Source organism: Macaca mulatta, chromosome 2 (assembly GCF_049350105.2).
Source record: "Macaca mulatta isolate MMU2019108-1 chromosome 2, T2T-MMU8v2.0, whole genome shotgun sequence".
NCBI lineage: Eukaryota > Metazoa > Chordata > Mammalia > Primates > Cercopithecidae > Macaca > Macaca mulatta.
The window spans coordinates 144,047,167-144,074,940 of record NC_133407.1 but is presented as its reverse complement, the minus strand read 5'-3'; the positions used below and the strand labels follow the sequence as shown (position 1 = coordinate 144,074,940).

The 27,774-nt window shown below is 41.5% G+C and overlaps 1 long non-coding RNA gene across 1 annotated transcript; it reads left to right on the top strand.

The window, feature by feature from the left end:
* The first annotated feature begins 13,605 nt into the window (after window positions 1-13,605).
* LOC144339271 (uncharacterized) lies at window positions 13,606-20,628 on the top strand. The gene is made up of 2 exons (XR_013414109.1): window positions 13,606-13,757; window positions 18,610-20,628. It is a non-coding gene; the product is annotated as an uncharacterized LOC144339271 (long non-coding RNA).
* The last annotated feature ends 7,146 nt before the right edge of the window (window positions 20,629-27,774 follow it).

Sequence of the window (27,774 nt, the reverse complement as noted above, 5' to 3'; positions counted from 1 at the left end):
GCCCATTTGATGTAGAGATTCTGGAACCACCATTGATATTGGATATTTTATCTACTTTTCATCTTTTTTCTCTGTGTAATGCAAGCTCCATGCAAACAGGAACCTTTTTTCCTACCTGAACAGCAAACATCTGGCACAGGCTAACACAGAGTGGGTGCTCCACAAATATTAATTTAGTAAACAAATAAGTGAATAAATGACTGTGTTCTTGGTTGGGTTAGACTTTGAGCTACCTCCCAGCAGCTTTGGATAAGTAAAGACAAAAAAGAATTTCAGCTCACGGCAACAGCAGAAAGCAGGAACTCGTTGAAGGCCCGGGTAGCGTCTAAATTGTATCAGCAGCTCCAAGTACTATCAATAGCAGATAAAGAAAGGAAGTAGAGAGGAGAGGAAGGAGGCAGGCAGGTAGGAATTCAGGTAGAAGGGAGAATGAGAATGTAATTTCCACAGAGAATAAGCAATTAGGAGTCCTGGACAGAAAGGACTAAGGAATTAGGAAGTTAGATTGTTAAAGATCCAGTACTACACGTCATGTGAACCTCCTGGTTCCTGACCAGGGAATGTAATGATGCCAGCAGGTGTGTAAGGAAAATGATATGTTGCACCCCTTTCAAAAACTTTATTTCAAAACGTCAGCAACACTGGAGTCAAATGTTAACATTTCCATGGCAGAAGCCTCATCATAACGAATCTTCACAAACAGTAGAGGTGATGTGGTTTGGCTCTGTGTCTCCACCCAAATCTCATCTCAAACTGTAATTCCTATGTGTCAAGGGAGGGACCTGGAGGGAGGTGATTGGATCACGGGGCAGTTTCCCCCATACTGTTGCCATGATCATGAGGGAATTCTCAGGAGATCTGATGGTTTTATAAGTGTTTGGCAGTTCCTCCTTCCCACTCTCTCTGCCCGGCCATCTTGTGAAGAACATGCCTGTGGCCGGGCACGGTGGCTCACACCTGTGATCCCAACACTTTGGGAGGCCGAGGTGGGCAGATTACGAGGTCAGGAGATTGAGACCATCCTGGCTAACACGGTGAAATCCCATCTCTATTAAAAATACAAAAAATTAGCCAGGGGTGGTGGCGGGCGCCTGTAGTCCCAGCTATTCAGGAGGCTGAGGCAGGAGAATGGTGTGAACCCAAGAGGCAGAGCTTGCAGTGAGCCGAGATTGCGCCACTGCACTCCAGCCTGGGCGACAGAGCAAGACTCCATCTCAAAAAAAAAAGAAGGTGCCTGCTTCCCCTTCAAGTTTCTCCATGATTGTAAGTTTCCTGAGGCCTCCCCAGCTATGTGGAACTGTGAGTCAATTAAACCTCTCTCCTTTATACATTACCCAGTCTCAGGAAGTTCTTTACACCTGTGTGAAAATGGACTAATACAGGAGGGGAACAAAAATTACCTGCACCAGGATATCCAATGTGACTGACCTTTCCTACCCAAGAGGAAGGAAGACAAAGAATGTCCCATGGAACCGGCTTCTGGTTCAGTCCCCTTGTGATCTTTACTCTTGTCTCCAGCCAATGTCTCTGTGACCCTTGGCTCTGACCAGGTAGAGAAGATACTGAGCAACAGTGGGTGGGGATTGGGGGGGTGGGGAGACTGTATATTTTCCTGCCCAGGAGTGATCATTCACGAAGGATGTGACTCACCAACCAGCTTTGATCGTGATTTTGTGCATCAGGCCCCCAGAAATCCTGACTCATTCACTGAGCCATAAGGAGATTGTTTTAAAGTGGTTGAAATCTCACAGCAAGTTTATACAAACAGAAGTGGGTTAGGCGTGGGACTTGCTGATGTAAATTGGACTTACTCATTGATTCATATAGTCTTCTCTCATAATGGATCCTATATGTAACTTTACCCAGAAGTGTTTGTTGCTCCTGCTGAGGTTAATAAACCTTTGTTGAAAACTTACTGTGTGTAGCTGATCCTGTTAGGCTATTGGGTTGGATAAGTATACACAGATGCTCTAAGTTCTTGAGGAATTCACAATCCAGGGCAAAGTCAACTCAGTTCAGCCAGGATTTATTAGAAAGATGTTATTGGAAGCGAATGTGGAAACAAACTAGTCCCATCTATTCATTTGGCAAATTAGAAACTGATTGGCTGAGGTTAAAAGAAGGAAACTCACATATAATTAGATGAGCTGACTCCCAGGGAAGGGGGCCTTTGAAGCCTGATTGTCACTGAGCTATATACTAGGGAAGGAGGAGTGGGGTAAAACAAAGGCACCTGCTGTCACTGAGCCTGAAGAACTTTTGAAGGGACAGCACGGTTGCAACAGAGTGTTAACAAATGAGCGATATGGGAGATGCCTGCAGAGTCCAGAGGAGAGGGCAGGAAGGGTCAGGATGGAGCTTTAGGAGGAGATGATGTTTGAGGCTGGGCCTTGAAGGAAAGGGAGGATTTGAGAAAAATGAGTGAAGCACAGCAGCAGAGACAGCAAGGGTGAAGCTGTAGAATCTGAAACAGGCAGGGCAAAAGCAAACAGCAGAGCTGGAGCACACTCACCTGCAGAACACCATTGTAAATGGGCACCAAAAGTCTCACCTTTGAGCAATCCTAGACCTCTCTGTACTGGTAAATGCATCACAGCTGGCTCTTGGGGAGGTAAAGAGCCCTGATGTGTAGCTTGTGACCATTTTCTCTGCAGCTGACCTCAAGGATGGCTGAGATTAACAACAGGCTCACAAATTTCCTGAAAATTTAACTATCAGTTCTTAGAAGTGGTATTCTAAGTGACTTCAAAATACCATTACCTGAGACCCTCTCTGTTTACAAAAATGTTTCTCTCCTGGTATTTTCATAATAGCTGTCCATTATTGAGCATTTATAGGTCAGGGTATGTGCTAATGTTTGACAAGCATTATGTCCTTAATTCCTTACAAGAACTCCATGGGGCTCTTGTTATCCTTAGCAATTAATATTGCCACTTTGCAGATGGGAAAACTGATATTTAAAGAGAGATCAGAAGGCCAAATCCTTCTCTCTCTAAAACTCATACTCTTTTTGTTTATTTTAAGTTCTGGAATACATGGTGCAGGACGTGCAGGTTTGTTAAATAGGTAAATATGTGCCATGGTGGTTTGCTGCACCTATCAATCCATCGCCTAGGTATTAAGCCCCACATGCGTTAGCTATTTATCCTGATGGTCTCCCTCCCCAACTGCCTCAACAGGCCCCAGTGTATGTTGTTCCCCTCCCTGTGTCCATGTGTTCTCACTGTTCGGCTCCCACTTATAAGTGAGAATATGCAGTGTTTTGATTTTCTGTTCTTGTGTTAGTTTGCTGAAAAAAAAAAAAATGGCTTCTAGCTCCATCCACGTCTCTGCAAAGGACATAATCTCATTCCTTTTTATGGCTGCATAGTATTCCATCGTGTTTACATACCACATTTTCTTTATTCAGTCTCGTGGTGATGGGCATTTGGGTTGATTCCTTGTCTTTGCTATTGTGAATAGTGCAGCAATGAACACACACATGCATGTATCTTTATCAGAGAATGATTTCTATTCCTCTGGGCATATAGCTAGTCATGGAACTGCTGGGTCAAATGGTATTTCTGGTTCTAGATCTTTGTAAAACTCATTCTCTTGAATTTTATACTATACTCTTCCTCTTCCTCTGATCACTGTTAGTATTATTCTTAGCATTATCATTCTTGTGATCCTCCTTTAATCTTCAGAACTCTTCCAACCCTGTGCTTCAAAAACATAAACTAGAGACATGACATGCAGTGGACCCACTGTCCACCTTCAAATATGAAAGGCAGTAAGGGTGGTCACCTAACTTAGAAGTACGCTTTATTGCTTCAATTTTCAAATTCTTATATTTTAATAAAACATTAAGAAAGTAAACATGTATGTATGTATGTATGTATAGTTCTTATAGAGAAAGTACCAACATGTGACTAGGTAAAACGAAAAGGCAATCTTCTGGCATTTCTTAAATTTTAGATCCCACAAAGCTTTGACGGAGAAGTTAGTAGAAACACCTGACTGCTGAATTTTTTTCCTGTTGACTCTCCAAGTTATTCTAAGACAATATCTTTAGTTGGGTTCCAGGAAAGCAGACCCTGAGATGAGGATTCTTATGCACGGGATTTTTTGAGGGAGCCGTATGAGTCAGCTTGGGCTGCCATAACAAAGTATCACAGGCAGGATGGTTTCAATGGAGATTTATTTTCTCATAGTTCTGGAGACTGGAAGTTGAAGATCAAGGTATGGGCAGGTCAGGTTTCTTCCCAGGCTCTGTCCTTTGCTTGCAGATGGCTGCCTTCTTGTTGTGTCCTCACATGACCATTTCTCTGTGCACGTGCACCCCTGGTGTCTCTTTGTGTATCCAGATTTCCTCTTTTCATAAGGACACCAGTCAGCTTGGGTTAGGGCCCACTCTAATGGCCTTATTTTAACTAAGTCCCCTCTTTAAAGGCCCTACCTCCAAATACAGATGCATTCTGAGGTTCTGGGAGGGAGGGGTTCAACATATGAATTTAGGGAGCAGGAGATGACAATTCAGTCCACAACAGGAGTGTTCTCAGGAGAAGCCTGTAAGAAAGTGAGGGGAACAGGAGATGGCAAGAGAAAAGATGTGGCTTCAGCTACAGTCTAGCTTCAGTCTGATCCCACAGGAAGCTCTGGAATATGATAGCATCAGAGAACACACGTGAATGCAAGAGAACTGGGCTGTTCCTGGTCCTTTACAAGTAGATGTGGGACCATAAGCTCCCAGGCATTTTCTACTGAGGTTGTTCTTGTGGACCAAGGGCAATTCTTTAGAGAAGGATCTAGCAAAGAGCCGTGGGCAGCCAGCACTTCCAGCAGCTGGGAGATGCAACAGCTGGGTAAATGGGATTTGGGCAGGGCTTCAACAATGTCTATTTCAGACAGGTAACTGAACTAAACTTCTAATCAAAAGAACTTCACTTTTGCCTAATCAACCAATCACAGTAATTTTTCAGTATGTTTTCCTGCATGGGAAGCCTTAAGACCTAAATTCCTGGTTTACGATTTCACATCAGCCATAGACTCAAATGTTTTGGGTCTGCTGTGAACACTGATAAAGCCACAGAATTTCTTATGTGAGATTGAAATCCACATTTTGCTTTATGACTCTAAATCTCTTCTAGGGCAAGGACTGTGTCTTATTCATTTGTGGGTCCTTAGAAACTAAGGCAGTGCTTGGCACACAGCAGGTGCTTGATAAATGTGTTGATCAATAGATGCTTAAGAAACCCTCAAGTCAGGTAAGCACCTTGTCCCATTTTGCCCAGGACTTTCCCAGTTCTAAAAATAAAAGTCTCACATCCTAGGCATCCCCTCAGTCCCCAGCAAACTAGGACAATTGGTCACCCTATGACTTGAGTCTTTCTCTGTGCTTTTGCATCTTTGCTACATTTGTGACAATCCAATCAATGACTCCTTCATCTTTCCTAAATGTCTCCCAAGAGTTACACTTATTGGCTGGACACAGTGGATCATGCCGTGTAATCCCAACACTTTGGGAGGCCAAGGGAGGCAGATCACTTGAGTCCAGGAGTTCGAGACCAGCCTGGCCAACATGGAAAACTCCATCTTTACTGAAAATACAAAAAATTATCCAGGCATGGTGGTGCACACCTGAAATCTCAGCTACTCAGGAGGCTGAGGCATGAGAATCATTTGAACCCAGGAGGCAGAGGTTGCAATGAGCTGAGATTGTACCACTATACTCCAGCCTGGTTGACAGAGTGATCTGTCTGAAAAAAATAAATAAGACAAAAATAAAAGAGTTATACTCATAGAACTTCTTCAAAAAGATGCACATAAGTGTTCCTGCTGCAATTTGGATCATTTTTACTTTTCTTGTCTCCAATAGAAACACCACCCAACTACCCACCAAACTTTGACATAGGAAATATTAGCCTGTAGTTCTTCCATTCTTTCTTCCTTCTCAAACCCTAGGATAGCCAGTGCTCTTGAGTGAATCTCTGGGTGCCCTGCAGGACCTTGCTGCAGGCTTGGAAAAGAAGTCTGAACACATCTAAGACTCCAGATATTTTTTTTCTTCATCCTCTATATCAAAATGTATCTGTCCCACATTATATTCTCCAGCTGGATAGTGATGACTTTGTCCTCAAAATAACAACGATTTCATCTAGTTGGAACAAAAAACACGTAAGCACTGGGGCATTTTTTTGTCTGCTCTTAGATCTTTAACTGTGCTCTGCTAGCCAGGACTCATGGAGTGGCTAAAAATATAAACACGGTGCAGACGAGCTTAAGGAATGCACAAAATGAAAGGAATGGGAGTTGGAGGTTATTGGTTTGCATAACTAAAAAGTCAGCTCAAGGTATCCATACACACAGCCAGTGCTGTTTCTCTCCCTCCCAGCTCTTCCCTCCTTGGTGTTACTGTCTTTCAGTTGCAGACAAACTCTCTTTATGGGATGAGAAGCCTGTCTTCGACAGGGCCAGGATGTCATCATCCTTGCCACGCACACTGACACAGGACTAAAGACCTCCCCCTTGAAAAATCCATACCCAACACTCTCACAGGGACTTGGGTTGTGCTGGTGGGTCATGGGGGCCTGTGTCCACCCTTAACCAGTCATTCTGGCTGAAGAGAGTGGAGCCTTCTGAGAGTTAGGCTGGGTCACTTGCCTCCTCTGTGGGTGATGAAAGTGTAACTGAGCCTTCATCATAAAACTCATAAGGGATGTGTGTGTGTGTGTGTGTGTGTGTGTATGTGTGTTTAACTTTTCCTTCTTTGTTTTCTTCCAGGCACACTGGCTTGCTCATAGTCATTTCTGTAGAGAAGAGTCGCTAGTAATTGATTAACTTCATATCCTAAGCCCCTGGGGCTGCTTGCAAGATTCATGAACTTGCTTTTCTTTTAGAGAACAATGATCCTTAGTCATGCAGACCTCCTTGAGAGCATCCAGGAGTTTGATTGGGCTGAGGGATGCAAACAGTATTGATCATCAAGGGAACCTCACTTCCTGCCTTACTCATAAAAGCCCCTGGTTATATTCAAAGGCAGATCAGATTTGAGAGCTCATCTCTGCCATCTTCTTTGGCTTTGGCCAAATCAAATAAACTTTTCTCTGTTCCTAAGCACTGATGTGTCAGTGTTTGGCTTACTGTGCATCAAGTATGCAAACCTAAATTTTGAAGTTCTACAACAAAAGGAAGGGGAGAAGAGAGGAAGGACTAGGTGTGGGACTGACAAAAACTGAAGCTGTGAAAAACCACCCATGTAGTCCCATAATTCACCTACCTACAGAGCTTTTCTTCATAGCCATGCTTAACCCATCACAACATGATCTGGCTAGAGCCCTGTAGCCTTATTTAGAATCTGCTTGAAGAAAGGGATTAAAATATGCTCTTAAATAATAATAACAACTGCCTACAAAGAAGAAAATGTCAAAGGACACTTGCTTAGGTATCATGCTGCAAACATGAGGGGATGGATCTCCCTAAAAGAGGGCGATTTTGCTGAAGCAGGCTGGGAAAGTTTACAGGTGTTTTGGCAAAGTTTTCCCTAATTGAGGCCAGAAAGACCTGCCTGCACCCAGCTGCATTTTCCATTCATTCAAACTGCTGGTAGCAACTTCACCCTCTAATTGCCTGTAGTTAGTCATTATGTCTCAGCTGCAAGACTTGGGAATGCCAAGAAGCCAGCACACCCAGAGGTCTTTTGTGTTTTAAATACTTGGACCAAAAAGACATTTTTTTTCCTAAGGAAAGCTACAGTTTAGACAGATGTGAGCCAATGGACTCCGGTTTGGAAACATTTCAGGCAATCCAACTTTGAAATCCCTGAGGTTCACAGAAGAAACTCAGAGTAGCAGCATACATAGGAATGAGATTTTACAATCCTCTGCGCTTATTCTTGTGTATGGCCCAGATTACGAAATGAGCCAAATCAGTTAGGGGAATTCAAATCAATTCTATGAACATTAATTGAGCTCTGTTTCAGTGAGAATGCTTTCAGCTGCAAATAACAGCTGAAAGAGCCAATTAAAGTTGGCTTTAAATAATAGGAATTAATTACCTCCCATAACAAGAAGTTGGAGAGAGGCAGGTCCAGAAATTGGTTAATCTAGCAGCTAAATAATGCCAAGAATATTGGTTGGTTTTTTTTGAGATTCCCCTGGAGAGATCATCATGATTTCAAGATGGCTGCCACAGCTTCAAACATAGCATCTTCACACACCACCACCCAAAAGTAGGAAGGAACGTGGGATTTCTCCATGCCCATCTCTTTTTCTAGAATGAAAAGTCTTTGTCACAATTCCTTTCAACAGACTTTCTTTTGCATCTCTTTGGAGAGAATTAGATCACATAACCATTCCTAAATCGATAATCCAGAATAAAGGAATATGATAGTCATAAAGGCTGAAGACCAATCATGATTCATCCCCTAGGTCTGGGCCTACCTTTCTTGAGCATGTTGTCACCTAAACAAGTTTAGGGATCTGTTGGTAAGGAAGAAAAGGTAAAGCAGTGCCTACTAAGCAGTGTCTTCCCTCAAGCATCTACCTCTGTGCTCTGCACTGGACATACAAAGATGAACAAACCACAGCCACTATTATAAAGGAGCACACAGTGATACAAGGGGAATGAGCACCCACATAACAATTTGTATTATTTGTTTCCCTGCTTAATTATAAAATGGATTGGAAGTGTAAAGAGCTTTGCCAGGTTGTATGTTCTACAAATGACTACAACAGAACTTTCCATCTCACATGCTCTTCTTACAGTGTGACTTTAACATTCTGCCCAGTGAAAGATGGGGTCTGTATTCCCTCCCTTTGAATTAGGAAGGGCTGGTGCTTACAGCTAAGATGACATCATGTGACTTCTAAGGCTAGATCTTAAAAGTTGCGTTGACTTAAAAGTCATATTGACTTTGAAGATCTAGCCTTAGAAGTCACTTGGACACTCTTTGGACACTCCTTCATAGAGCCCAGCCACCATGCTGGGAAGAAGCCCAAAGTTCCCATGGGGAGCCCAGCATCCAACTGGTCAGCCATGTGAGCCATCTTTCAGCCCTGGATGAGCCATTGTAGCTGATGCCCTGTGAAGGAGATAGGGACTGCCCTGACCAAACCACAATTTTTGAGCAAAATAAATGATTATTGTTTCTATAAGCCAAAGTTTGGGGGTAGTTTATTAGATAGCAACAGACGACTGGAACCAAGCTAATATTAGAATTAAGTTTTCAAAATGGCATAAATTAACTACTATCAGAGCACAGAAAAAGAAAAAAAAATGTTTCCTGGAGAGAAGAGAAAGGGCAATTACAGAGGAAGGGGCTTTAGGGCTTGGTCTCAGAAGATGAATAAAGTTCAGAAGATGGACAACAGAAGTCTAAAAAAGTGGACACATGTGGTGGTTTTGGAAAATGTGGAGTATATGGTGGATATCTGTGAGCTTTGCCTCCTTTGGTAGACCTTACTGTTGATCACCAAGATTTCTGATTCTCCTTTCCATCCAGACACACACCTTCTTGAAGTTAGTTATGGGCCATGTGACTTGCTTTGGCCAGTCAATCATCATAGGAAGTGTCATGTGTCTCTTTTGGTGAAATATTTAGGAGCTTGTACACAATTTCCCCATTCTGTTGACTTCAATCTTCAGGCCTCCTGTTGAGGTAGTGATATTATATGATTGTAGAGTTTCTGTCAGTCTGAGTTCCTGAGTGTAACATAGATTTCTTAAAAAAAAAAAAAAAAAAAAGTTCTGCCCTTAACTGGTTTGGTTTGGTTTTGTTTTGAGGCAGGGTCTTGCTATGTTGCTAGGCTGGAGTGCAGTGGCTATTCACAGGTGTGATTATAGCACACTAGAGGCTCAAACTCATGGACTTGAGCCATCTTCCCACCAGCTGTCTTAACCCAGTTTTGAGGCCCTGGCCAAAAACCAGACAGTTCCCTTCTAGGACAGTCAATTAAAGCCATACCCCAACCACCTGCTGTATCAGGTTCTCATGCTCCAGGCCACTATACACCCACCCTAATTGCCCCAGGGCCAAGTACTCTACAACCAAGGACAGGCCCTATACTCCAGAGCCACTGAAATCATTCAAATTAGCCACTCCTATGCCTGCATGCTCTGCCTTACCCTCTCCTTCCCACAGAAACCACAATAGTGCCCACAGTTCCCTCATATTCCTCTGCATCATGACTGACCAAGGTGCATCCCCCAAGTGGTTCTTCATGGGGTGCTGTGTTCTCCCAAGGAGCTGTATTTCTTCTCTTGATTTGCATCTGCTCTCACCAAACCTCATCCATGGTAATATAGTTAAAACACTGAGTTACCATAACAAGCTCAAGTCCCCTGCTAACCTGCACTAGGCATGTCACTACTGCAATAAGTTCAACTTTACTGCTTTAAGCCATTGAGGTCTTGAGGTTGTTCATTACTGTAGTATCAGCCCACCCTGACTGAGTACTGCTCAGTCCCATCTCCCCAATTCCCTTTTCAATTTTCTTTAGGAAATCATTTCTCTCTGACTCATGTGGTTCCGATGTGTTGATTCCACTCTCTTGCTTCAGGATAAAACATGTCACCCAAGCCCAGAAAATCAGCATAATTCATCTGTCTTTAAAAAGTATCCAAAATCCGACCACTTACTTCCATCTTCACGCTCCTGGCCCATGCCAGCATCATTTCATCACTGGATAACCACACTTGCCTCTTATCTGGCTTCCACAGTCTCTTCTACAGTCTATTTTCAGTGTAATTATCAGAGGGGTTACTATGAAATCAGTTTTGAAACATAACTCACTTCATTTTACTCCTGTTCAAAACTCTCCTAGACCACCCATCTTACTTGGGAAAAGCCACAGTCCTTACAGTAATCAGCAAAGTCCTATCTGATTGTCTACCTGTTACTCCCCTGTCCTCTCCTTCTCTTTCTTTCTCCCAGCTCACTTCATTTCAGTCACATTAGCTATCTTATTCTGTTTGTCTTGCTGTAACAAAATGTCTGAGACTGAGTAATTGATAAATAACAGAAATTTATTGCTCACAGTTCTGGAGACTGGGATGTCCAAGATAAAGATGCTGGCATGTTTGATGTTTGGCTAAGGCCCATTCCTCATTATAGCATCTTCTAGGTGTCTTCACAAGGCAGAAGGTAAAAGGGCACAAAGGATCTGAGCTAGTTCCCTCCCACCCTTTTAGAAGCCACTAGTTTATTCATGAGGGCAGAGCCTTCATGACTTAGTCACTCCCCAAAAGGCCCCACCTCTTAATCCCACCACAATGGGAATTAAGTTTCAACATATGAATTCGGGGTGAAGAGGGGACATTTAGACCCTAGCACTGGCCTCCTTGCTTTTCACAAATATGCCAGACTTGCCCCTGTCTCAGTCGTTGGTATTAGCTGTCCACTCTACCTGCAGCACTCTTCCCCCATACATGATTCACTCCTTCATCTCCTTCCAATCTTCATTCAGATGCCACTTTCTGGGGGAAGCCTCTGTAACACCCAAAAGAAAACTCCAATCTGTGACTCCCAGTGTTCCCTATCCTTCTTCCTTAGTGTATTGTTGATCATAGCACCATCTGCAATGCCATATGTTTTAGTCATCTGGCTTCACTAGAATATAAACTGCATGAGAACAGGGACTTTTACCTGTTGTATTCACTGCTGAATTCCCAGGGTTGGGAATAGTATTTAGCACATAATAACTGTCATAAATATTTGTGGGATAAATGATAGAATAAATGAATGAATTCCATCTCTTGAAGCACAGTTATTCATTCAAGAATAGGCGTATGACCCAAACCAGACCAAGACTTCTTAATTTCAGAGACTCTGGTTGTCATTACTGGAAATTTGTGACAGAGACTGACAGCAATCAACAAATTCATGAGCTCCTGCCCGTGGTGTGAAACTGTGGCTAGAAAGAAGTATGTCAGTCTGGGGCTACATTTTCTAGCCCTTCCTGTGTCCATATTTGGTCATGTGGTCAATTTCACTAAAGAGAGTTGAGAGAAGGTGCAGAGTAAACATTCTTTAAAAAATGATTGCAGTTTCTCCACTCTTTCCTTCCCCATTTGCTAAGAAAACTCTGAGCCCTAAAGGATGGTGGGCCCTGAATCATTCCATGGAGAAAAGCCACTCACTAACAAGGAACACCTGCATCCAGATGTCATAAGAGAAAACAAATAAGCTCTTTTTGCTAATCACGAGGACAATTAATTTTAAGAAGTTGCATCTTACAGCAGCTAGCATTATGCCAACTAATTCAAACTGGCTGCTGAGAGTACAGGGTGTAAGCCTGGGGTATCAAGGGCTACTGAGATAGGGAGATGAGAGGTTCTGCCTGGGAAGAACCTCCCTGAACTCACTGATCACAGAGGAAAGCAGATGTGGGGAAACACCAGATTCACAATGACATCATTTGAGCCCCTAGATGAAGTTAGTTCTCCCAGTGAACTCTTTCCATTATCTGAACCGGTACATCATCCTTTTTCACTCAAGCCAGTGTGAGGTGAGTTTTCTGTTACCCATAACAGAAAGTCCTGACTGACAGCAAGTAGGTGGAGAAAGGTGGAAAAAGAAGATCCAAATGAAGTTTAAAACAAGATCGTGGTGGACCTTGACCACTTAAGAACTTTGGAACTTATAAGCCATTGGCTTTTGTAACAAAGGCACCAGATGAGGATCTGAGAATCTGAAACATCTTATTATAGAACTAGCAACAGCCATTGCTCTTTTCCAAAGGTGTAATCCACATCAGAATTCAAATGTTTTTCTTGCCTACTGGAAGCAATCTGTTCTCACTCCATATGCCCTTCTGAACCTATCCTGTACTTCTGCAATTTTCCGCTATGATAGAAACATTTTAAACTTTAAAAGACACAAAGAAAATTGGGGTCCAATTTTCTTCAAGCAGTGGGGGTCTTGAGCACTTTCAACAGTGTCACTGAAGATCAAGAACTCTTCCACCAGTCACTAACGCTTCAGGTCAATAATCTTGCTGACAGCTGTTGTGGAAGAGAGTATTCCAACCCACTTGAGACTGGTTTTAAAGCTATTTAAATTCCTAGAATGTTAAAACTGAAGGAAGCTTTCCTCCTGTGTGATGTTGTTGATGTTTCTTAACCTCTCTGTACTTCAATGTCCACATCAATATAGTGAATATTAAACAGGTTGTTGTAAAAAAAAAAAAAAGTTACATGTAAAGCACCTAGAAATGTGTCTTTTATATAATAACCTATCAATTTAGCTATAATTTTTATTATAATTTATTTTTATTATCTATCTTTTCATTATTATTTATCTTTCATTATTATTATTAATTGAGTGCATACTGTATACCTGGCTCTGGTTTTGAAACAGATGATGTTTCAGATGATACCAGGGGTATAGCAGTAAACAGATAGATATGTTCCTTGCCTTCATGAAAGTTACAGTCTGCAGGGGCCTTTGAAAACAGTATGCTGAGAATAGGTAGGGCTCAAGGACAGTATCTCCAACTGAACTTTTAACGAACTCCCGTAGGCGCCAAGAAGGCGGGCAGATAAAGAAGAGCATAGAAACAAAGAACTGAGTAGAAGGTTACATCTGGGAAAAGAAAGTTTGTTTTGCATTGCATTCTTTCTGCTGACGTGGGGTTTATGGAGTATAAATAAAGTGAGGCGGAGGCTCTGAGCGCGGCCGCCATGTTCTCTGTGTGTCTTTGTCTTTTGTGTGTTCTTTCATTCTCCACCACCCCCGGCACGGACCCCAACAAGTGGCGCAGCGAGCAGGGTCAGCACGGGTGAGTAGGGGAGAACAAGAAGGGGAACCCCCTAGGGGCGGGTAAGGCCCAGATATTGTTAAGGGGAACCTTCTTAAGCTTTCATTATGGGGAATTCCATCTCTCTGGCCTCAGAATATTTACGGCTGTTTCAAGGACTGTTGCTGTCTATAGGAGTAGAAGTGAAAGAAAAAGACTTTGAAGCGATTGTTTGCCCATGTTGAACAACATTGTTACTGGTTTCAGTATCAGACTAAAGTGCAGCTGAATCGCAGAGAATGGTTACAGGTAGTAAAAACTCTGCTTAGAGCTCTCCAGTTAGGGGATATTATGCTTCTAAAATTGTGGACCTTGTGTGACTCTATCACTCAGACATTAGAGTTACTTGAGACTGATTCAGAGTGTGGTAATGTAGCCACAGGAGGAAAGGTATCTGAGGATTTGGAAAAAATAAAAAATAAAAAAATAAATAAATCTGAAATGGAGCCCATTTGTGCCAGGATAACAGAGGATGGTGGGGGTAGCAAAAGGAGGAGAAGAGAAAAAGCCAGCTCTTCCTTCTTCTAAGGGAAATTCTGACATGCAGTGTATTATGGAAATGCTTCAACAAATATTACAGATACATTCTTCTAATTCACCTTTGTGAGCTTTCCCTGTTTCTTTTCCTTCTGCCCTGTTAAAAGAGGATTTTCCAGTGCCTCCAACCCCCCGGCTTCCTTATCTTTACCTTTGTTTGGCAAAGTTGAAGCCCTGTTCACATCAGACATACTTTAAATTTATACTAAACACCTGTTTAATATGTCAAAACCAGTGTATATGTATTATCTTGTTGTTTGTTAAAATATTATGAGTATTTCAATAGTTAATAAATAAGCATATTAATATTAACTATTAATATTAATATAGTATTAATAACCCCAGCTAGGAAATTGTTATGTTATAGGGGTGCATAGGTTCCACCAATTTACATTCCAAACAGAAGTTGAGTATTCGAGCTGCTTAACACATTAACTACCTCTTGATATTTTCTGTGTTTTTAAATTTTAACCATTGTATTGTGTATGTAATGATTCTCAATTTGGTATTAATATATATATTTCCTAGTGAGTAATGATGTTAGAAATATAGGTTTATTGTCATTTCCTTGTTCTGCTACTTTTGGTTGGGTTATTTGCCTTTTCTTATTAATATGTTGAGATTCTTTATATTTGGGGATATGAGTATTATTATATATTATATATACTTTTAATTTAAAAAAAATTTAAGGAGCTGGATCTGTTTCCAATTATTTGTGCTTCTTTTGCTTCTAATGCTCAGTTTTCAAATGGTGGCAATAATTTCCAATTTAATGCCTTACAAATTAAATTTTTAAAAAAGAAATGAAAGCTGCCATTTCTAACTATGGACCTCAGTCTCCTTTTATCCTTGGTCTTCTTGATATTTTTCATCAGAAAATTTGATAATTCCTATAGACTGGAAGACTTTGGGGAAGGCTTTTCTTGATCGTTCTCAGTGGTTACAATTGCACAGCTGGTAAATGAACAAGGCGCATGTACAGGCTAGAAAAAATGTTATGTGTGATCCCCCTGGCCCCACTGAGGAACAACTCACAGGCACGGGCCAATATGCTACTCTTAATGCTCAGGCTGGTTTAGATGATGTTGCCTTTACTCAAATCAAGACTTTGTTTTTAAGGGCCTGAAATAAGGTAGAGATAACAGGAAAATGTTCCCTTTCCTCTGTGAAGATTTTACAGGGCACAAATAAACTATATCCAGATTTCGTAGCCCGTCTTCAGGATGCTGTCTTCAAAATTGTGGGTGCTGGCCTTGCTTCAAAAATTTTGTTACAAACATTGTCTTTTAAAAATGCTTATGCTGACTGTTAAAAATTGTTAAAATCGTTAAAGGCCAATGGGGCCAATTTAGATAAATATATTAAAACTTGTGTTAGTGTTGGAGGGGCTATTTATAATGCTCAATTATTTGCTAGAGCTTTGTTTAAAGCCTTAAAAGGAAATAATAAACAAGGTGTTTGCTTTCAGTTTGGTAAACCTAGACATTTCAAAAAAGAATGTCATAAAAATTGAACACTTTTATCCCTCAAGGCAGAAAGCTGCCTTCAGAGGTGTACAAATATTGTGGTAAAGGTCGACATTGGACAAATAAATGTCGTTCCAAAACTGATAAAAGTGGAAATTTACTGTCTCCTCTCCTGGGAAACGGGAGCCAGGGCCCACAGGCTTGGGGCCCCAACAATTACAATACAAGTCTACTACAATATTCAGTGAGCAATGGCCTACAACATTAAGGAATAAATTCAAGTCCTCCTTAAGGATCCCACACATTACCCCAGTTTCTCAGCCTTATGCGGCAACTAAGCAGAGCACCGCTGCTGACTTAGCTATTATTCAGCCTTATACTTTGTCTCCTAATAGAGGAGTATATAAATTAGCTATTAGAGTGTGTGGCCCTTTGCCAAAAGGACATGATATTACTAATAAAATTCTTATTTTGGTACAAGTTTCACAATTTATACGCCTAGAGGCAGGGGAACGTATTCTCAATAGAGAGGGTTTCGTAGCACAGAAAAAACTGTTTTTTGGGAAACTTTAGTTTCTAATCAAAAGCCCTTATGTTCATTGCACATTAATGGGATAGTTTTAAAAGAGTTAATTGATACAGGGGTGAATATGTCTATTATTTGTTTAAATTAGTGGCCTATACAATGGGAAAAAAGACAAGTTTCAGTTATACTCACTGGCTTGGGTGCTGCTTCTGTGATTTATCAAGACGTAGAACCTTTAACCTGTATCGGTCCTAAAGGTCAACAAGGTCAAGTGTTTTTTTTTATTTTTATATTGTTCCTATCAATATTAATTTTTGGGAACAAGATCTTTCACAACAATTTGCTGCTTTTTTAAACATTCCTCATATTTCCTCAGCTGCCAAAAATATGATGTTCAAAATGGGCTACAATCCTTTAAACTCATAGCCACCACTCCTATTTAGGTGAAACAGTGACCATTATTTAAAGAAATACTTAGGACTCTAAAAGAGTAAGTCAAAAAACAAATGGCCGAGAGGAATATAAAGCCACGTATTTCTGCATGGAATTCCCGTCTTTGTCTTGTCTTAAAACTATAAACGTTTACATTAAACCTAGGGAAAGTTTACAGCCTGGTCTTCCTAATCCTGCCCTTATCCCATAAAGTTAAAACCAGAGAAAAGCAGCAAGATGCTTTTGTATCATTACAAACTCACCTTTCTTTCTACTCACTTAATATTGCCACAGAAAAAATTTAACTGGATTTTCCTATTCAATATTTAGGTTATACCTTGGGGGCACAAAATATTCGACCCCAAAAAATTGAAAGTCGACGTGATCATTTAAAAACATTAAATGATTTTCAAAAGCTTCTAGGAGACATTAATTGGATGCGTCCTGTTTTAGGAATACCAACATATCAGTTATAACATCTTTTTTCTATTCTAGAAGGAGACAGTCACTTGGACAACTCACGCCATTTAACTCCTTTGGCTTTACAGGAACTCCAGCTTGTAGAAGAGCAACTTTAACAGGCCCCTTCCTAATGTTCCCTTTTCTTTTTGTTTATTTCATACTTTACATTCTCCTACAGGAATGATTCATCAGACCAATCGGCCACTAGAATGGATCTTTTTGTACAATAAAACATCTAAACGCTTGGCTACTTATATCGATCATTTAGCTGAACTGATCATCAAAGGACGGCATCACTGTCGACAACTTTGGGGAGGATATCCTTCCTTAATTATCTCTCAATTCACTCATAGTCAGATCACTTATCTTCTTGCAGCTTCTGATTCTTGGCAAGAAGCTTCATCAATCTTGAGTTACAGTTTATCCTTATCCCTGGGTGCAATAGGGAGAATTGTTTGCTATTCTCATGGTCTTACTTGATTTCCCTACTACTGGTTGTAACATTGTTAGTGATTCTCAATACGCCGTTTATGTTACTTCTTATATTTCTCAGGCCACTTTACCTCTTTGTGCTACTTCTTCTCTTCAGAAATTCTTTTCTTTGTTATCCTTTACTCTGAGCCAATGTCGAGCTCCTTTATTCATCACTCATCTTCGTTCTCATTCTCAGCTTTCTGGACCATTAGTTCATGGTAATACTCAGATTGATTTGCTTTTAATCGGCCACCTACATGCTGTAGAACAAAAATATACTCTACATCACACTAATAGTTCTGGCCTTCAACGATGGTTTCATTTAACTCATAAACAAGCTCGTTCTCTTATTCGAGCTTGTCCTTCCTGTGCTCCTTTGAGCATTCCATCCTTCCATCCTGGGGTTAATCCACGAGATGTCCCTTCTTTTGGACGATTAAAATGTTCATCATACCATTGATACCTTTTCTCATTTCTGTTATTACTCATCTCTTAGTTTGTTTTGCCGTCATGGGCATTCCTCTTATACTTAAAACTGATAATGCCCCTGCTTATGTCTCTCATAAATTACAAGTTTTCTTACAGCAATACAATATTCAACATATCACCGGTATCCCGGGCAACAGTCAAGGTCAAGCCATCATTGAGCACGCAAATTTAACTTTAAAAACTTAACTATTAAAACAAAACAAAAAGGGGGAAATGAGCCCCCCAGAAACCAGATTTTGAAACCAGATTTTGAAGGTTCTTTTTACCTTAGTTTTTTTAAATCAATGGAGACAATTGCAAGATTCCACTGCCGTAACCCATCTTTCCTCACCTCCCTCGGTGATAGTCCCCGCTGACAGTTTAAAGGTTTGGTATCCTAATGAAGAAGGTAAGTATGTTCAAGGGCAAGTTCTAAAACAGGGACGGGGCTATGCTCTTGTCCTTACAGGGAGCGGACCTGAGTGGTTTCCTACAAGATGATTGAAACCCTGTTGAAAAGAAAACTGGATTCAGCATGCATTTCTTCCTTTGTTGGATGTGCCTCGGCGGGGGACTTATTTCTCTTAGTGAGGCTTTGTATGAATATTGGACTTATATTCCCTTTCCACCCTTTTATCAGGGAGTCGCCTGGGGGGAGGCGGAAATTAAGGTTTTCACCAATGACACTACTTGGATGCCGTCCCCCTATATAGACAAGGACAATATAGAACGGGAAACAGGAATTATAAACAACACATACCAATTTGGAGTGGAAGAACTTCCAATATGTATGGGAAATAGTTCTCATTGTCTCCGAAGATCGCATGAAGCCTGGGCTGTTCGTTATAATCATAGTCATGTGGCTGCTAATACTGTTATTATTGTAACTAGAAGTTTTTAATATAATCATACTGTATATAGTAATGAAACTATTCCTAGTTCTTTACTTTTTTGTCCTATTCTAGAGGTTTCTCCTAATATTGAGGTGCTGGAGTGACAACAATGTCGGGGAACTAAACCCCGGATTTTATTAGAATACAATGGAATGTAAATAACTGATTGGAGTGTGCACAGTGATTTTCAAACAAAATTTAGTCACATACCTTTGAAATGGCACCGGGTAAATAAAAGTATTGCTGCTAACAATAATGAAACCTTGGTATGGCGTGAAGGAGGCCTAAGTACAGAGTTGGAAGTTGTTAGCTGCAGGCGATGCCATTAGCACTTTTGTGGGGAATATGTCCCTTAATCTTTCTAACCCAAATAACTCCTTTCATATTCAGTTATATCGGAATACCTCCCGATACATTATTGCTTGTGTCCGTAAGCCCTACCTATTATTAGCGGGGAATTTAACATGCGATAATAATACGGGAATTGTTAATTGTACAGATACGTGTACATTTTTGTCTTGCCTCAATCATTCCTGGTGGCACAACTTTACTGAGGATATTTATATCCTCAGGGCTCGTAGGGAAATTTGGCTACCTGTTAACCTTACGCGACCGTGGGGGGCATCACCTCTTGAGACTTATATTTGAACTTCTCTCCAGTGAACCCGCCGTGCCCTTGGACTTATAATTGCCTCGGTGATGAGCCTTGTCGCCATCGTCTCCACTGCGGCCATAGCAGGGCTCGCTCTTCATCAAAGCATACAAAATGCTGAATTTGTGCAGCAATGGCACGAACAATCTCACCGGTTATGGCTTCAACAACGAAACATTGATTCTCAACTTGCTGAAAGATTGGACAACATGGAACAAGCCTTGACATGGCTTGGAGATCAGCTCATTGTCCTCAGTACTCGGATAACATTACAATGTGATTGGAACTCCACTCAATTTTGTGTAACGCCTGTGCTTTTTAACATCTCTCAAAATTGGACCGTAATCCAAAAATTATTAATAGGCCATAAAAATATTAGTTTGGACATCCAAGAGCTCACTCAGAACATTTCCGATGCATTTCGACAACAATTACATGTGTTGTCCGGAACTGTAACCCTTCAGGAGCTGGGTCAGCACCTTGCTGCCTTTAACCCATGGACCCAGATGAAGACATGGATTTCTACAATCTCTGGAAGTATATTGCTTTGGGCACTTGGATTGGGTCTACTTCTTTTGGTGATTCGATGCTCCCTCCGTCGCTCCAAAAACAAAAGAAAACAAAAGAACAAATATGGGCTACCTTTTTAGGATTGAGGCAAAACAAAAAAAAGGGGGGGGGAAATGCAGGGGCCTTTGAAAACAGTATGCTGAGAATAGATAGGGCTCAAGGACAGTATCTCCAATTGAACTTTTAATGAACTCCCGTAGGCGCCAAGAAGGCGGGCAGATAAAGAAGAGCATAGAAACAAAGAACTGAGTAGAAGGTTACATCTGGGAAAAGAAAGTTTGTTTTGCATTGCATTCTTTCTGCTGACGTGGGGTTTATGGAGTATAAATAAAGTGAGGCAGAGGCTTTGAGCGCGGCCGCCATGTTCTCTGTGTGTCTTTGTCTTTTGTGTGTTCTTTCATTCTCCACCACCCCCGGCACGGACCCCAACAACAGTCTAATAAAGGAAATGGGCAAGAAGATAATTATGCACACAGGTACTAAGTTACAACAGGAATAAATGCTACCATGAGCATACACCAAAGTTGACAGTCAAGCCCTGAGCAGCCTGCTCATGTTCCCCCAGCCCACCCAGAATCAGATTGTGTGGAACTTCCTCATACTTACTTTAAAACTTACTGTTGTTTTTTCCCTAGAATCACACAGAGTAGTTAAAGTGGAGATTGGCATCATCTTTTTCAGAGCCTAAGACCTCCTAAATATCTTAACAAAGCGGAGAAAGAAAAGAGAGAGTTCTCTTTTTAATAAAGGCTAATCCAAGTTATGTTACTATAATAAAAATTTCTTGAAATAACTGGTTTCTTAATGGACATTCAGAAATCTTAAGAAACAAACATAGATTGTTCTAGGGGCACGTTACTGTGGAAGCTTGACACACTTGTCAGCAGACAGGTAGACACAAGGAAAATGCAATATGGGTGAGTGCTTATTCCCTGGGCAGTCTAGTGCACGTTAGTTTGTGGGAAAGGCAGCAAAAGCAGAACAGATGAGGCAACTAGGTAAAGGCAAAAACTTTTCCCTAAGTTATTTGACATTTTAAAGTCTTAGACGCAAGGCAAGCAATACTCATTATCTCATTATTTCCTATGGGACAATCCAGTTCAGTTAATTATCATTAAGACTTAACTAGAAATTCAATATGTTATGCAAATGTTCCATTTATATACTGTCATGTCAAGCCAATACTGAAATGTAGCTGTAGTTAAAAGGTGTAGATGAAACCCTGGTTCTCTTCCAGAGACATTTCAAAAACAGTGAATGACACTCCCTAGCCCAAGCACAATAGAATAAATCTCACAGATAGTTATGGTCATATTACCAGAACGGCAGGAGACTGATGGTCAGTCTTCTTTTTTCTACAGAAATTGAGGTGTAATTACTAGTTACTTCCAAAGAGCAGCATGACTTGTTGTTCACTTACCAGGAACAAATATGTAAGATAAGACACACCATCCATTCTCAATGCGGGACAGGGAAATACGAGCCTCCCAGAAGAGGAGTTGGGCCAGGGTACAGGTAGAAACTCCAGGAAACAAGCCATATTTTAGAAATGGAAGGAAAGAGAGATGCTGTCCACCCTGGTGCAAACCCACATATTCTAGACTACAGTGATTCACTGTACATCAAGTAGGCCAGGTCTTTGCTAGTGTGGTTCCCACTGCCTACAATGTCCTTCCATTATCTCATCTTGCAAACACCAAACTGCCGGCTGTGGGAACCCAAATGAGTCATTTACCTCTAACGGAGGTGATTATAGTAACTACTTGACTGGCTTAATGGGAGGAGTAAATACAATATTGTATTTAAGTATCTACCACATTGCCTAGAACACAATAAATTCTCAATCAATGTTTATATTCATAATAATAAAACAATTAAAATGTATCAAGAGCTTACCTTGAATAGCACACTGTTCAAAGGGCTTTACATTATTGCTTTAATACTTACGACACCTTGATCAGCTAGGTACCATTATGCAAATGAGGAAACTAAGGTACAGAGAGGTGAATTAACCTGCCCAAGGTCACACAGCTAGTAAATGATGGAACTGCGACCTCTGACTTCAAGAATCAGGAAATATGTAAGAATGGTGATCAACAGCAAATTGGCAGATGAACCAGTGCTGAGAGTGGCTTCCAACTCAAAGAAAAGAAGGAGATTTGAAAATACACATAGCACAGTAGAGCATAGAGTCCTAAGTCAACAAAATGAGATAGCAATGGGGTATAGCTAGAGACCTGCACTTGCCTTCAGAAAGTCAACTGTGAAAATATGTTTCTGCACTCCCTTGGATCTTTATTTTAACTGTGTAGCTGTATACTTGAGTTCTGTTCTAGGCTGAAGTCGTTTTTAGAAATAGACAAGGTATAAATTAAAAATAAATGCCTACATACATATTGGATGAGAACCACCTGGTTTAATAGCAGCTTACAAGAAATGAATTTAAAGGTTTTAGCTGACTGCAAGTTTATTTTGAATCAGCAGTGTGAGGAGGCACTCAGAAAAAAGACTTTGATCTTAAAGACACGTCTATAGAAGCTAAGTGTCCTAAACAAGAGAGGTGAAAGTCCTTTATTTTCACCCAGCCTCAGGTGTTTGGTTCTGAAGACTGCATCTGAGGAAGAATGCTGGCCAACTGAAGTGTGTCCCAAAGAAGGCGACATTGACAGGAAAGTTTCTTAAAACCCTGTCATATGAGGATGGGCTACACTTAGAGAACAGGAGAGTTAAAGGAAATGTGATCTAGAGAAAGAATAGATAAGTAGTAGGATTTCTCTGCAAGGCTCCAGGGGATACAGCCTAGAGCCAGAAGCTAAAGCAAAAATGATTCCAACCCAATATGAAGAAAAATTGTCTAACAAAAACAAAATGAGCTAAGTGTAAAGGACCAGACACTGGAAACCAGGTTACAAATGGTCACCAATGGTTAGGGCAGATACAACTCCTTACCTAGGCTTGCAAGGCCCTGTGTGTCAGGTCCTTACTTGCCTCTCCAGAACCCAGGTTCTTCCCTGTCTCTGCATCCTGCGCCTCTGCCCTTAATCAGTCCTTCATATACAAACTGATTTGTCCCCTCGCAGGCCATTTGCTCATGATTTCCCTCCACCTAGAATGTTTTTCCATTCCCTCATCACCTTGGTCATTCTTCCTCGTTCTTCAGATCGCTTTTTAAGAGTCAATTCCTCTAGGCTGGGTGCGGTGGCTCACGCCTGTAATCACAGCACTTTAGGAGGCCAGGGTGGGTGTATCACTTGAGGTCAGGAGTTCAAGACCAGCCTGGCCAACATGGTGAAATCCCATCTCTACTAAAAATACAAAATTAGCTGGGTGTGGTGGCACCCTCTCACCTGTAATCCCAGCTACTTGGGAGACTGAAGCAGGAGAATCACTTGAACCTGGGAGGCAGAGGTTACAGTGAGCCGAGATCACACCATTGCATTCCAGACTAGATAATAGAACAAGACTCCGTCTCAAAAAAAGAAAAAAAAGAGTTACTTCCTCTAAGGATTTCTCTGACAACCCAGATTAAGCTCATCCCCATTTGGGGCCTCTCAGAGACTTGTTTATCTTACTATTAGAGTTTTGTGTTTTTATGTCACTTTTTAGTATTTATTATACACACAGACGCATACATGCACACACAAACACATATAAACTCCATGAAAACAGTCATCTTGCCTTGTTCACTGCTGTGTTCCCAGATCCTTGTACTTAGTATGTTTTCAATATGCATCTCTGTTAAATGGATGGACAGGCAGGTGAGTGGATAGATGAATGGAAAGATGGATGAGATGTACACACAAAGTTCCTGCAAATATGTGAGAATGGATTACATAAAATTTTATAAGAAATTTTTCATCAACGTACATCCAACACACAGAGAAGTACATGAGTGAATTAAATAAATGTTTATGGCCTTTCAAATTCTAATTATATGCGTCACTGCTGTTTTGTTGTCCTTGCCTCAGTCTACTATTTCAAGATATCTGGAAACTTAGTGTCCCCAAAGGCATTCATATTTTTCCTTGACTTCTCGCTTGAATCCCACCAAAATTGTACTCCACTGCTCCTTTGAGCCACCTTTATAACTGCCACTGATATCTGAAGTTCTTGAAGCAGGAAGATAGTGTTTTAGCCCCTAGACTTCGCACTGCCTAGGAGTCACACTGCTTTCCATGCAGAAGGAGGAAGGCCTCTCTCCTTACTTTAGGGCACATGCTGTCCAAGGGTTCCAAAGAGAAATGCTCACAGCCAAGGGTATTAACAGAGTTTAGTGGAATAGCTCCATCGAGTCAGAGCTCACAGGACACACCCCCACATACACAAAAGCAAAACCACAGAGAGGCTGGTCTTAGAAGCTGATTCAATCATAAAAACCAAGAACTGCATGCCAACTCACTTCCCAACAATCTAAGCCATGTCATTGTACCAGGAACCCTCTTTCTTCGAGATCGATGTTATTCCGTTAAGCTCCTTGATCCTTCCTGAAAATATACCTACGTAGAGGCTGCCCCACCAGTTCATCCAGGATGTCTAGAAACGCCCCAGCCTGAGCAGTGGTGAAGCTGAGAGGTCAGCTGGAACTCCCTGCTACAGAGGCATTACTACCTGCCCAGCTTTGAAACAGCAAGCCAAAGAATGCCTGACATGGACTCAGCTGCAGGCACCATATAAAACAAAATGATACTTAAGAATTCCTACCAGCTCATAAATCGATCTCGCCTCTACCACCATCCATTCTTTGCCAACCCTAAGTGGCAGCACCTGCTTTTTGAATCTGGAGGCAGAAGGTAGAGTGAGGTCCTGTCCTGGGCCTGTTTGCCCCGGGTCCATGTTCCCCCTTCCCTGCTCTGTTCTGTATCCCAGGAGGACTGCAGGCTGTGCTTCCCAGGCTGCCACTGCAGCTTGCTTCTTGCTGGGTTTGGCCAATGTGGGGCACTGGTAAGAGATTGAAAAGCAGGAAGAGGGAGAAGCTGGGATATTTTTCCCAGGCATCTCCGGCAGTGACTATATTTCCTTCATGCCGTTAGTTCACTCTAGACAGGGCCACCATGGTCCAGCTTACTCAGGCAACTCCAGTTCCCCCAGGCTTGAATTGTACTCTCTCCTCCCTTTGTCCCCCCAGCCTTGGGGTGGTAGAGGCTTCCTATGACTTTCATCTCTGGTTGCCTCACTGTCCCTTGCTTGGCATCTCAGCCTTTCCTTTTTTTTTTTTTTTTTTTTTTTTTTTTTTGAGACAGACTCTCGCTCTGCAGCCCAGGCTGGAGTGCAATGGTGTGATCTCGACTCACTGCAGCCTCCGCTCCCTGAGTTCAAGCAATTCTCATGCCTCAGCCTCCAGAGTAGCTGGGATTACAGGTGCCTGCCAATACACTAGGCTAATTTTTGTATTTTTAGTAGAGACAGGGTGTTGCCATGTTGGCCAGGCTGCTCTCGAACTCCTGGCCTCAAGTGATCTGCCTGCCTCGGCCTCCCAAAATGCTGGGATTACAGGCGTGAGCCACTGCTCCTGGCCTGCATCTCAGCCTTTTAATTGCCTATGTATCCCATTGTCTCCATGAAAGGCCTTCCATATTAAATATTCAAGTAATTTTTGTTTCCTGGCTAAACCATGACTAGTGTCAATACCTAAGGGAATAAATCATCACTCTTTACCCCATGATTGTTAGTTAGTAATAATGAGCTTTGATAACTTTAATTCACCTCTGATTCAATATATGGAATATGTAGCTTGAATAGTGAACTCTCTTCGTCCCTACCAGTTTTCAGTTAGGGAATGGGCTATGTACTTAGGGGGGTTATTTTGGCCAGACACTAAGATGTATCATTTTAAAATTCCTTTGCTTCCCCGATGCAGATTCAATCTTGAGAGATGCTATAAGAGTTTCCTAACTTGTCTCTCTGCTCCTACTCTTGACTTCTCAATAATCTATCTTTGACATAGCAGCCTGAATGAGGCTTTTAAAAATGCACATTGGCCAGATGCAATGACTCATGCCTATAATCCCAGCACTTGCTAAGGAAAGCAGATTGCTTGAGCTCAGGAGTTCAAGACCAGCCTGAGCAACATAGCGACACCCTGTGTTTACAAAAAAAAATTAAAAATTAGCCAAATGTGATGGCGCATGGCTGTAGTCTCAGCTACTTGGGAGGCTAAGGCAGGAGGATCACTTGAGCCTGGGAGTTCAAGGCTGCAGTCAGCCATGATTACACCACTGCACTCCAGCCTCCAGCAAGACCCTATGGCAAACAAACCACAACTTAAAAAAACACATTGGATCATGTCACTCCCCTGCGTAAAGCCTTCTAATGACTTCCCATTGCACTCAGAATAAAATCCAAACAGTGCCCCCCATGCTCTACGTGGCCCTCTGTCATCTGCTGCTTGCCTGTCCCAGCCTCCACATCTCCCACCTCTGCATCTCCCTGGCTCATTGGCTTCTTTCTGGTCATCACATTCCCAGTTCATTTGTGACTTGGGGACTTCATGATGTGGTTCCCTCTACTCCCAGAACCTCACATGGCTGTCTTGTCTCACCATTCAAGTCCAACCTAAATTACCTCTGTACCCCTCAATCATTTTCTATCTTTTCAACCTTTTTCCCCCCATAGCACTAGCAGTCAACAATAATTAGCTGGTTCATTTATTGGTTTCCTCATGTGAGAGCACAACCCCTACTATATCCCCTACTTATTCCCCTACTTATCATCTTACCTTATTCACCGACTGTATCCCCAACATTTAGAATAGTCAAGGCACATAGATATTTGTTGAATTAATGACCAAATCTGCATTTCTCAGATAAGAAGACTGAAGCCCACTCGTGTTTAGTGACATGTGTAAGGTCTCTCAGCCTTAGATCTGATGCCATACCTTTTTGGGCGCTGCTATCCCAGATCTTCCAATGCTATGGCCAAGAATTTACACGGAATGGACAAGAGATCAGCCCCTCCTTGAACTCTTCTATAGAATATTTATTTAAGAACATACTGCCTCTTAGTACTTTAGATCTCCATGAACTTTGGCCTCATGAAAACCAAGTAAATAAACAACCACTATCAGTTCTACATTGAATTTATTTGTGAATATACTCATTGTTGAAATGTGATTTTCCTGGTGAGAGATCCTCATCTAAATGAGCATATGTTTGTATCTCTATACAAATGTTTATAGATATATACATCCTCCTCCCCTTCTTTCACTTGCCCTTGGCAATTGGCTCTTGAATTTCTACCATGGTGGAAAGACCCACCATGGTGCTATGTTCTGTTCAAAGATGTTTCCCTCGAGGTCCTGGTAGTTCTTCTTTTAATTTGACATTAAAAATAAATAACAAAGAATTACTCAGCAGGCTTAGAAATCCTATCTACCTCAGCTGAGCTCCAAAGCATGCCAAGAATCTAAAAGGTCCGACAGAGCTCCCAGCATATCCTTCAGGGAAACTAAATGAAGTATACCACACACATGCCAGTGGCCAGGCTCACGGAGAGCAGCACTGTCACGGCTCCTCTGCCAAAG